Source organism: Carassius auratus, chromosome 46 (assembly GCF_003368295.1).
Source record: "Carassius auratus strain Wakin chromosome 46, ASM336829v1, whole genome shotgun sequence".
In the NCBI taxonomy this organism is placed as follows: domain Eukaryota; kingdom Metazoa; phylum Chordata; class Actinopteri; order Cypriniformes; family Cyprinidae; genus Carassius; species Carassius auratus.
The window spans coordinates 10,706,998-10,719,365 of NC_039288.1; the positions used below are offsets into that span (position 1 = coordinate 10,706,998).

At 35.6% G+C, this 12,368-nt stretch overlaps 1 protein-coding gene across 1 annotated transcript in view; it reads right to left on the reverse strand.

Annotated features, from left to right (window-relative positions):
- The window catches only part of LOC113064148 (sodium/calcium exchanger 1-like), a 64,844-nt gene that overhangs the window by 26,286 nt on the left and 26,190 nt on the right, over positions 1–12,368 (reverse strand). The window lies entirely within an intron of this gene.

The following is a 12,368-nucleotide window of genomic DNA, read 5'->3' on the forward strand; positions in this document are numbered from 1 at the left end:
CAATGTTTTTTTTCTTTCATGCACATACTCAGCTGTTATGAAATCAAGCTTACACAACTGAGCATGTTCATTCTTTTAAACTGTCCCTTTAAATCTGGTTAAGGCTTAATTTCTTAAGATAATGGTGGTTTTGAAGTCAAAACACTGAAAAATCAAATGATACTTATGTCTGGGAAACTGCTCTACTTCAAATCTAAAATAAGACTCTGAAGTAATAGGCCAATTGAGGTAAGACATATGATTATCTTCATTTCAAAAAAGGAGAAGAAGAAAACAGAGTGATGATAATGGTAAATCTGAGACGCTTACGCTATGCCCCTGATAATTTAAAATAGAAACTAAGCTCTCGCTGCATTGTTCTTCCCCCATCTTCAAAGTACTGGCAAGGATATCATAATTGTGCCGTGCTGTTAATTCATAATTCAGAGCCGCGGAGGTGGGGGATGTTGAGTGGAGATAGGGAGAAAGCAGAGAAAGGGAGAAAGAGAAGTAAGATTCAAAGGAAGGCATGTCATCGCTGTCATTGCCAGCTGGAAGGTCTCCTGCGGTCAGTGCTTAAAATTAGTCCTTTTCCTCAACAAAACAGCCCTGTCACATAAACCATCCAGCCAATCAAACTGCTTGTCTACAGAGACACAGATAAACAGTCTTCAAACCAAACTGATGTCACAGCAAACATCCTGAAAATCAGATGGTTGCTTGGGTATGAATAGGGGTGAAAATGACAGGCAGACTATTTTGGAAGAGGTGACGGAAGAGTCTTGGTGTGTGTGGGGCGCTAACTCAGGGTTTTGAGGCAACACAAGAGCAGCTGGGCTTCATCGCAACATCTCACTTCTTTGCTCACAATCTCCATCTCTTTTTCACAGGAAATTGTTGGGTTATGGGGAGTTGCAAGTCATTCTGTGCAAGCAGCTCTTCCATTCCAGTGTCATCTTATGGTCACACACTCAGCAGATTCTAAGAATCCAGATTCCTTAATTTCAAAAAATACTGTAGATACATAAGGACAGATAGGGTTGGGGAGAAAAACTGAGTCAGGAAATGTTGCAAGCTAGTAATGAGGATCACAGCTCAATGTGTCAGAGCCTCAACCGTTATTTCACACCTTCAGTCTCACGCTCTACTGTTCAGTAATTTGGGGTTGGATTTGTGAAAAAAATCAATAATTTTATTTAAAAGGGTGCATTAAATTGATGTTACAGTAAATTTATTTAAATAAAAAATCTGTTCTTAAAAAAAAACATATTAGAATGACTTCTGAAGGATCATGTGACACTAAAGACTGGAGTAATTAGCTTTAACATCACAGCAGTCTTATTTTTAGCATTTATATAGTATTATAGTATTTATTTATACTTTCAATAAGCGATTATTTTTATATTTTGATTTAATGTTTTTAAGTTTTAGCAATTTTGTTATGTGCTTTTGTCATTTTTATTGTCAGTTTTTTATATTTCTATTTATCTTTCGTTTACTTTTATTTTAGTTTTGTTCGAGTAATCTTAGTATGTCCTTGTATTTGCTTCAATTAGCTGCCAAGGCAGCGTTTCTAAAATACTAATATTATCTTTATTATCTATTAACTGATCTAATATGTATATTCTAATAAATGTTAGCTTTCTCAGAACATAATTTTTAATAGTTTATATGTAGTACCTCATTTGAACAGTGTATATGAGGCATATTATATTATATATAATGTGCAAGATACTTCACCCTGTTAAGGTGGTCATGTGATCTCATTGGTGGACCCACTGCATGAAAAATAAACTAGCTTGTAGGCTAACAAAAGTATTGGAACTGATAATAATCGCTTGGAAATATTGTAAACATGGTTGTTCTGAATGCATATTGTTTTCTACTATACTAGTAACCATTACTAACCAAAATTTAATGGATGATTAATTTTTATGCTAATATTTCCATTAGAATACATTTCTTGCACTTTGATATATCCACCTTTGGAACTACAAAACCACCAAAGACTTGTAATAACTGTTCATCTGATTGGCTAAGCTGTGCTGAAGGCCATTTTCCATTTTAAAAAATCCAGTCTTTGATTGCATATTAAATATTTTAAGTAAGACATTTAAGGTGAATAACAACATATTACAGGATTAAAGGGATATAATTTCATGTAGATGCACTAATCTGATGGTGAATCTCTGCGCCTGAAGGCTTTCTGAGTTAGAGGGAATTTAAAGCCACATCTTATGGTGGAAGCATTAGCAGAGACATTCAAACATTATGAGCTTGGCAGGGCTTCTGTGTTCAGCCATTTGTATGTGTGTTTACGAAGGGAAGTGAGGTTGATGAAGTATTGCGAGTACTTGTTTTTCAACAAGAAAACAAGCAGCAAAATGCTAATCAGTGCTGTCACTATCTGGAGAAAAGATTTGCTCCATTTAATCTCCATTTCCCCATTTTAGGAAAAAGTGACACAGAGATGCTTTGTCTCCAGTTGAGCTGTCAGAGAAAAAGCTTACATTCTTCATCCAGTTGTAACAGAAAATGTCAATTATTAAATCACAAACATGTTTGTTCACTTGCATACACTGATGCATGAAGCACTTCGTGTTCAATACTGTGCAGCTGCATATTAAAACCTCAAGGAATTGTTCATCCAGAAATGAAAATTCTACAGATTGTGCAAGCAACTCTTTTGTGGAGGTGTGTTTGAATGAGACATTTTAGGGGGGCGTGCCAGAGTCTTAACTTTGATAAAGAATATTGCTTTTAAAGCTGTGGTAGGTAACTTTTGACGCTCTAGCGGTTAATAAACAGAACTGCTTGCGTCTTGCGGAAGAACATCGTAGCCGGAACTACTTCTCTCTGTTTATGTCTATGAAGAATCACAATGGTACTGGGTTACTCCGCCGCGGTACCCCCGAAGCAATCTAAAATAGTCCGAATATAAACACTTATTATAGGTGCACCCTAGTGATTCAGGACAAGCTAAAAACATGGTTTGGAAAATGGATTCATGGTGTACTCACTTATTTTCTACATTTTTCTACATTTTGAACACAAACAAAGTTACGGACCTCAGCTCTGATTGGTTGTTTCTTACCGGGAGCGGATTAATTTCTACAAATGGCAATAGGACCACTGGGAGGAGCCAGAGGAGCTTGATTTTTTCACAGATTATCTGTCTCATATTCTATTGTCAGGACAAAATGACAGGTTTAACAAATATGTAAAAAATATATTTTTTACAAAAGTTACCTACTGCAGCTTTAATTTGAGAGATTTTATTATTTGCAACTTTACAGATCTTCTTTATGCACCAAAAGCTTGTAACACTCCAAAGACAAAGGAAAAATGTAAATTGCATCATATGACCCCTTTAAAAGCATTAATTTCTTACTTTGGAGCAGTAGTTTATAAAAATGCAATAATAATAATAATTTAAAGAAAGCTATATAGTCGGTTGTCTTTGAAATGATCGATTACTTGATTAAATGTTAAAATTAATAACAGAAAACCTGTGGAAGGCAGGTAAATACCCATCAAAGAATGTCATGTGCATTCCTATTTGAATATTTGAACATTTTGTTTTAACACATTTTAATTTGATGCAGTTATGTTTAGTATGAATTTAATTTAATTTTCCATCATTTATAAATGTTAATAATAATATTTATAGAAAACACAAATATTACACTTAAAAATAATACTTAAAAGTGACGTTTCAATCTAAATTTTTGGCCACCAACCACCTTCTGGTCACAGCCCTTCTCCCTGTTCCCCCTCCACTTTCACTGTAGAGGAGCTTGGACATTCAGGGAAATATCTCTTTATGTGTACAACAGAACAAATAGGGTCAGACAGAATATTCATATTTGGGTGAGCGATGCCTTTAAGCATTATCTAGACACCAGAATATGTGTTAGAATCTAGAAGAGTTTAAATTAATATTGAAATGAATTCAAATAAATGAATTAAAATCGATGTACCTCATGAAATGATTTGGCAGGAATTTTCTTAGGATGATGATACATTACAGAATCTGTGTTTAAATATGGTCCCAAGGCTTTCCCACATGTTTAAATCAGTGGGGATCTTTAGCATGCAGATTGTTTGTGCCATAAGGCTGGGTCACTATTGATTTGTCACACCCCACAAACTCTCAGAGCCGGCAGATCCCGCTCGTATCGATTCGCTCTTTTCTTTACTCGCACAGATCATCATGTAAGCCTCTGCCGTGTGCACGTTTCCTGCCTGTTCTGAGAGCAGCGCTTACATAAGCGCACTCATAGCCCACTTCACACCGCTTCAGCTCAATTTTTCTTTGGCACGGATTCTCATCTTCATATGAGAATAGCAGAGCAACCAGAAAAATAACACAAGCAATCACATAAACACACAGTGGGTGTGGGGGAGAGGGTGAATGGATCATGCCATCGGAGAGCAGGGTACTGGGAGTGTATAAAATTTTCTGTATATGTCATTCTGTTTTAATGGGAACAAATACACACCAAAATGCATACTTATGCATAATGTTGGACGCCCTTACTATCCTGCACACACACACACACACACACACACACACAAGTCATAATAATTCCCTTTTCTCTTGCTGTCGGGTGTCAGAATTGTGACTGCAGTGGGAATAAGAGTTAAGTTTCTGTTGTGCTGTTTGGCAGTCTTTTCAGCAAAAATCCACTGACAAACACACTCATATGCACATATGCAAATGCGCACAAATGCATCCAGACCGATACAGAAATATAAAACCCATTCAAAGGAAACAAAATCTACAGATGAAACTCAAAAACAGAGGCTCATTTGCATTTTTTGCCTTCACATGTGCAACCATGCTTTGAACATGAAAGCAAAAAAATCGAAACATACATGCACAAACTAAGAGAATCATATCTGGAGTCAAATTCACTCATCCACCCACACAGATACACCATACACTATTCCACACCACCTCCAACATGCTCTCAGGAGTGATCACACTCACACATAGCTGTATGGGAATTGTAAGGAATTCATCGACTCTTGTTATGATTTCACTGAACAATTTGGGTTTCTTAAAAGTTCCATTATTGATTGAGCATTCTGTTTTTCATTTATCTTAACCAAACTTTAATATCAAACATGTATTGGTTAATTGTCATACAGGGTTAAAGACAACTAAAGCGTCTGCAAATGCGCAAAAATGATTAAAAGCTGAAATGTAATTGATAGCAATAGATCATTTCTTTTGCATATTGACATAGATCTGAGAGAAACAGATTACCGAAAAGGAAATATGTCACCGGAGAGAAATAAATAAAAAATGACATGGAGAGATGGATGGATGGATAAATCATTTGCAATAAGATCGATAAAATGGATTTAGAAAAGGTAGGGTGAATTTCTGAACTTTATTCAGGCAAAAAGTGAATCAGTCAGTTTACAACTGGCTCCCTAACTGAACTTCATGTTTTATCCGAAATTAATAGGAAATAAACGTACATTACATTATTCTTAGATTAGTCTATTTACTGACTTCTTGTTTACATGATGTCAATGTGACAAGTGTAAATAAGCAGATATTCACATTTTAATGTATAAATTAATAATCCTTCTAAAACAAAACACAAAGTCACATTTTCAGGTTGAACGGAGGTTAAATTGATTGGGTGGCATATATAACATATTATAATAAAAATTAAGTGTCAGTTTACCACTATTAGCCAAAATTTTTATACTGGTACATTCCTAGTTATCATAATCCTTCTATAGTTCTCAGTTTCCACTTCAGAACGCACACAAAAGCTTCTACGTGGTGCACGGTCATTCACCCGCTTCCAAAAATACTCACATGTACCATTTAGAATCAACATACACTCACACAGGTCAGATCCTTCCACGAAAGACAAAACTTTCAGTATGACACATTTCATGTAAAACACACACACACACACTCCCCCACACACACACACACACACACACACACACACACTCCCACACAGTGCTTGACTTCTGTAACCCTCTCTAGTTGCCCAACACACTGAACAGTATGAGTGAACTGATCAAACGAATCACCCTCATCTCTCATGCCTCCCTCATTCTACCTTCCCTTCCACCCGCGTACCTGCCTCTCACCTCTTCTTTCTCTCTCTTTTCACCTCTGTGAACTGAATTATAGCTTGTGCTTTATCATCACATCATGGTTTAATCCTGTCCATCCCATGATGTCTAGCACACCATTATGCCTCTCTTCATTTTGCTGCTCTTACTTTTCAAGCTAATCACTTCGATCGGTGCATCCATCTGTCCCTGCTCTCATTTCTCAATCATTGTGCTCCCCTTCCTTCATGTCATATTGTTCCCAGTCCAATCTTACCAACCAGAGGATTCAGGGGTGTTGTGCACATAATATATTGTTTTGGAGGTAGTACCGGCAGCAGTCCTGACTCACTCTGTGCCTGTGGCAAGACAAGCCCAAAGGCAAAAACATTTATCACGCAAAAGGGAACATGATGACATCTCAATCTAATATTCAGATGCAGCCAAAGCATCAAATAATGCAAGTCTTTTTTTTCTAGAAAGTGTTAAAATGATACATTCTTGCCTGGTCTGGATGATATTACTGCCACTTTTAATAAGCAGAGCAGGATTTAAAATGGGAATTTGAGCATTAAAAGAACACTTCACTTTTTTTGAAAATAGGCTCATTTTCCAACTCCCCTAGAGTTAACGGGCGAGTTTTACCATTTTCGTATCTATTCAGCTGATCTCCGTGTCTGGCGGTAGCACTTTTAGCTTAGCTTAGCATAGATCATTGAATCTAATTAGACCGTTAGCATTTCACAGAAAATGAAAAGTTGCGATTTTCTAGGCTGATATGGCTAGGATCTATGCTCTCATTCTGGCGTAATAATCAAGGAATATCATTGTGCCTGCCAGGGGCGATTCTAGGATTTTTTCAACTGGGGGGCACAAGAGGGGCCACGATTAATACAGAGGGGCCAATCTTGTGTTGGTTGAATGTATATCCAAATCATTTCAAGAGTTCAGTAACCTTTAAAATCAGTAATAAACAGTGATACCCTATTATATTTTAATAGCAGTTATTCACTGCTCTAAATAAAAAAAAATCAAATACAATTTGTATTAACTTTTCACTTTACAAAAGTGAAAGAAAAACTGTAATAAATAAAATAATCCAATGTATGAATAGTGTACAACTCACAAATAATAATAATATAATTTATTTATAATAGCCTTATAAAATATATATATAATAGCCTTATTTATATAAATGCAGAATAACATTAATAATTCATAGAAATAAATACACAATTAATTAATTAATTAATTAATATAACTAATATAAATTTAATATAATTTCATAATATGTTTTTGTTTATTATCCACATCCCATTCAATTTGCATAGCAGCAGTTGCAGTAAATTTGCATTGATGAATAAACAAAATCTACTTATGTCAAGGCTAATTAATCTTGAGCATATTGATTTAAAAATATCATATATCCATACTTTGTTAGAAAGCTACTTGTTCAAAAAGGTAGCTTTAGTTTAACATGTAAAATATGTGGATCCTATAAAACAGTTTAGAATAGCTTAATTAGTCCAGTGTTATTTTAGTATTAGTTATTTATTTTGCTATTTAAATAATTATGTATGATTTTTTTGAGAATGTTTCTGGGTGTCATCAAATGACGTTTTGTCAATAACTTCTGTGAAGGGAGGGAGAGAGAGCTTTGCAGGGGCAGACAGCAATCGCGGAGCACCATGGTGATTTAGAACGCCAACTGAATTTATTAGGAATCTACAGACGCAAATAGACTAAAGGTGTAGAAAAATAAAGACCTATATGTGTATTTTGGACTTTTTTTTTCCACCACAAGTCTGAAAGAAGACATGTTACTGAAGACAAACAGGCCCAAATCTCAAAATTGACCAGTAAAAAAAAACGATGTTTTTGCATGTGTCCAGAGGTGGGTAGAGTACCCAAAAACTTTACTCAAGTAAAAGTAAAAGTAATTCTAGAAATATTTACTCAATTAAAAGTAAAAGTACTAGTCTTGAATAGTTACTTGAGCCAGAGTAAAAGAGTATCGGATAAAAAATCTACTCAAGTAGTTAGTTACTTTGGGTCATATATACGGAGCCTATTTTTATTTAGATATATAGATAAATGTATGTAATGTATGTGTGCGTGTGTAAATGTATATATTTCATCAGCCTTTACTCCAATTTATTATAAAACCCTGTCTGTTTACTTAAGAAACAGATATAGGTTTCATGCCATAACATATTTTTAATACGACTGACTTTATATTAAATGTGAATTCAACATTGAAAGTTAATGTGATATAAATATTGCTACTAATCTTTCATTGTTCAGAAAGAGAGCAAATAACATTTACATTATTAAAGATCATTTTCACTGACAGTCTAGATTTCAATCACTTTCAGAAACTCCCATTAAAATCACTGAAACTGTTAACACTGTGAAATCAATATCTTAATTATAGATTCGTACACACATCTGCACTTTGTTGTTTCTGACGAGAGAATTTGCCAGAAAGAGGTAGTCAGTCATTGAGCGAGTGAAGGAAGCACCAGCATTTCAGAGATGACTCATCCGAACACCTCTGATTGGTCATTGCATTCAAAAGAACCGTGTGTGATTGGTTATAATGCGCAACGCTGTAAAAACGCGTCTGTCTCTGGCTCAGCGCCAGCAAGCGATCACAGATCTGAATTTAACAGCTGATGATTTGACTTGCTGAACGTACTCACACCGGTGTGATTGTATTAAAATTAATACAATCTTAATCGGCTATTTTTTGTCTTTTGGAAGCTGCATTCAACTTGACTCCCCTCTGTTATAAGCCACACACGTACAACAAACTAATGTCACAGTGGTATCGTGTACTGTAATCGAATGTAGCCCAAGTTATTACCTGTTAAACAGTAGACAGTACACGTGTTCATCTAATAAGGATCTCCATCGCAAGCAAATAATAGCCTTTGCAGATTTGCTTTCAATTCAGTGCAGTTCCATAGCCACGTTTTCAACGCTGCTGATGATAAACGTTACAACTCTGAGTGAACCGCTTCAGACGCTCAGCGCGTTGCTTCAGGGAACTGAACGAATCATTCAAACTGATTCATGAACCAATTCACTCGTTTGCCAATTGGTTTGATCAAGCCTTTGAACTGAATTGACTCAAAAGAATGAATCATTAGCGAATGGGCATCGCTCATTGCCCAGAGAAAAGTAGACGGCGCGTTTGGAATAAACTGAAGCATTTATAACATTTATTGCATTAAGATAAAGTAACGAGAGGAGCGTCGCTCACAGTAACGAAGTAAAAGTACAGATTTTTCCCAAAACATTTACTCAAGTAAGAGTATAAAGTACCCATTTTTAAATATAGCCTACTCCGAAAAGTATTAGTTACCCCGAAAAATTACTCAAGTAAATGTAAGTAAATGTAACTCGTTACTACCCACCTCTGCATGTGTCTCACCCATATAGACTTAAAAAAAAAGTCTCAAGTGTGGAGCGTTAGATAAACATTACACGATTTGTTTCGTCACCTCACTTGAGTGAAAAAAGTCGCTAATCGACTGCATGATTCAATAATGACTTTATTAGAATTGCTATTATAGTTTTTTTTAAACCATTGCTTTAAATTGCGTTGTTGGCTATATCGGTTCGTTCGGCCGAAAAATAAGTAAATCGTAATGCAGTAAACCCCTTTTACATTCAGCATCAGAGGAGCATAGTAAATATAATGATTAGCATCTTGGTCTGCTCTAGGAGATAACATCGTCATCGAACCTGGTCTGTCTAACACTGAAAGACGTTAACGTTAGTACCAAACACTCCTTGCACTTCAACAACTCGCTAATCGAAAAACATAAGCTATTTAAAATAGGTGCTTTTTTTGGAAAACAGCAGCTCGCTATTCTTAGTCCTCGTTGAGAAGCATCGCGACTCAATCATGAGTTATTTACTAAACTGAAAGATTATAATTTGAATTTGTGAGTGACAGACGAGTAGAAATGTGGGGGCACACTGGGGGGCCAATCAGTTTTCAGGAAGGGCCAGTGCCCCCATGGCCCCTCCCCTGGCTACGCCACTGGTGCCTGCTGCTCCCATGGTACGGCAGCAAAGTTCCTTGATTATTACACCAGAATGAGAGTATAGTTCCTAGCCATATTGGCATAGAAAATCACAACTTTTCATTTTCTGTCAGTCTTAGTACAAGATTTAACTACAAAAGAGTAAAGTTTTAAATAGGAAAAATATAGAAACTCTTAGGTAACTCAATTATCTATGCTAAGCTAAGCCAAAAGTGCTACTGCCAGACACGGAGATCAGCTGAATAGATACGAAAACAGTAAAACTCAACTCTAGGGGAGTTTTCAAAAAAAGTGGAGTGTTCCTTTACGTTATTTGATTTAAATGCAAATGGTCCTAGGTTTATAACCTGTTTATGAGAAATAGGGGTGAATTTGGTTGCTATGATAGACCATTATTTTTCTAATTAATATAACAATCTTATAGGTACTCATTCAGCAAGTTTCAATGGTGTGAAGTGTAACTTTTTTTAATTTGTAGAAAGGTACCAATATTTCTGTGAATATTTATTTGACATATTTATGTAATATATTATATCTTTTTGTGTATACTTTGGGGTCAGTAAGTTTTGTTTTAAAGAATCTAATTCAGCTGGAATGCATTTAACTATAGTTAAGACATTTTAAATGTCTTAACTATAGTTAAGACATTTAAAAAAGGTATAATTATTAGTATTATCAGTAACTTAGTAGTAAATTATATGTATTTATATGTATAGATCTGTACAGTATGTATAGATCTGAATTCATGATCAGTTTCCTTTCATTGTAAATAAAACCTATACCACCGCGGTGTCCAGGTTATACTTATTTTGGAAGTTGCATTCAATATCTACTTGGCTTAAGGATCTGAGGTGTGTTTCCCTAAACCCTACGTCATTCTAAAGTTGTCGTACCTTAAGCTGTATCTTAACATATACAATATGTGTCTCATGAAAGGTTCTTAGTTAAGGATACCCAAAGGTACATCACCTGGCAAAAAAAATTAGGCATTAAAGGCTTAAGAGTCTATTTACTGGGAACGATTGTGGTTGGTAATTTGGCCAAACTATGGCAGCGATACAGCAAATAGATCTGCTAAATCAAATATGGCACTTTACGTGGAGCCATTTAGTGTATGTGCACTATTTCATGTGTGAAAACTTTAGTGCCCTGCCTACCATGTCAGAAGCTGCAATTTTAAAAACAATCTGCCTGTCACGGCAGCAATTTCAGCAGCTTTTAGATTTTGTTGGTGCTGCTGGTGGCTCTCCTATTTTTTCTCCTCCATGGTAGCTGTTGGTTATATGTTTCCAGTGTGGCGCTTTTATTGAGTAGGTCATCCAATAACAGAAATTAGTGATTTACACCAATAATGTGATGGGGCTGCTGACCAATCAACCGTGGTTTTCAAGTAAATGAAGACAAATGGCAAATATATAATGTTAATATAAATGACCCTTTTAAAGGCCAGTGAAGGTATACTGTCATTTAGTGTTGCCAGGGCCAGATTTACCTCTTATTGTACCCCCTTCCCTACTAATATATATTATTACCACCCAAAAACAAACAAAATATAAATAACTATTAAACAAAAACTATTAACACTATAATAAAAGCAAACAAAAATTATAATCCATGGAAATCATTCACCGTTATTACCTCCATGCTGAGAAATGTCATGTAGCTTTTCAGTTGCAAATCTACTTTATTGATAAAGTCACAAGGCAACACTGACAAGTTTCTGTGCGTGTGTTTGATCCACGTGTGCGCTGGACTGGGAATCTGTACTGTATATGTGTGCTTTTTTAAAGAAAAAGTGTGCGAGAAAGAAAGTGTGCTTTTTGTAGATAATAAAACATAATTTGGTGTGGAAAACATGGAAATAGTTTGTTGATTTTGTCATATTGTTTGTTAGATGTATTTGCTTGGTTAATGTTATTACAAGTTTGAGTTCTTTTGCTGTTGCAGGTAGCCCGTAGTATGAATCATTATTTCTCCTCGTTGTAATTGCCCCCCCCGGGATATGCAAGCATAGACACATGCCTAGAATGCCTATATGCATAAATCCGGCCCTAAGTGAAGTGGGTTGAAGCATTATACATTTGGGCATGAGGTTGCGGGATATTAAATAAAATATCCAGGGTTGGATTTAGTTTGCAGATTATTTTTTAAGATCCCATGAGTCCTGATAAATGCAATTTCAACTATTTCTGAAGGGTTTCTTTTATAAAGAACACTGATTTCTCACATAACGCTGTGAAGCAGCCC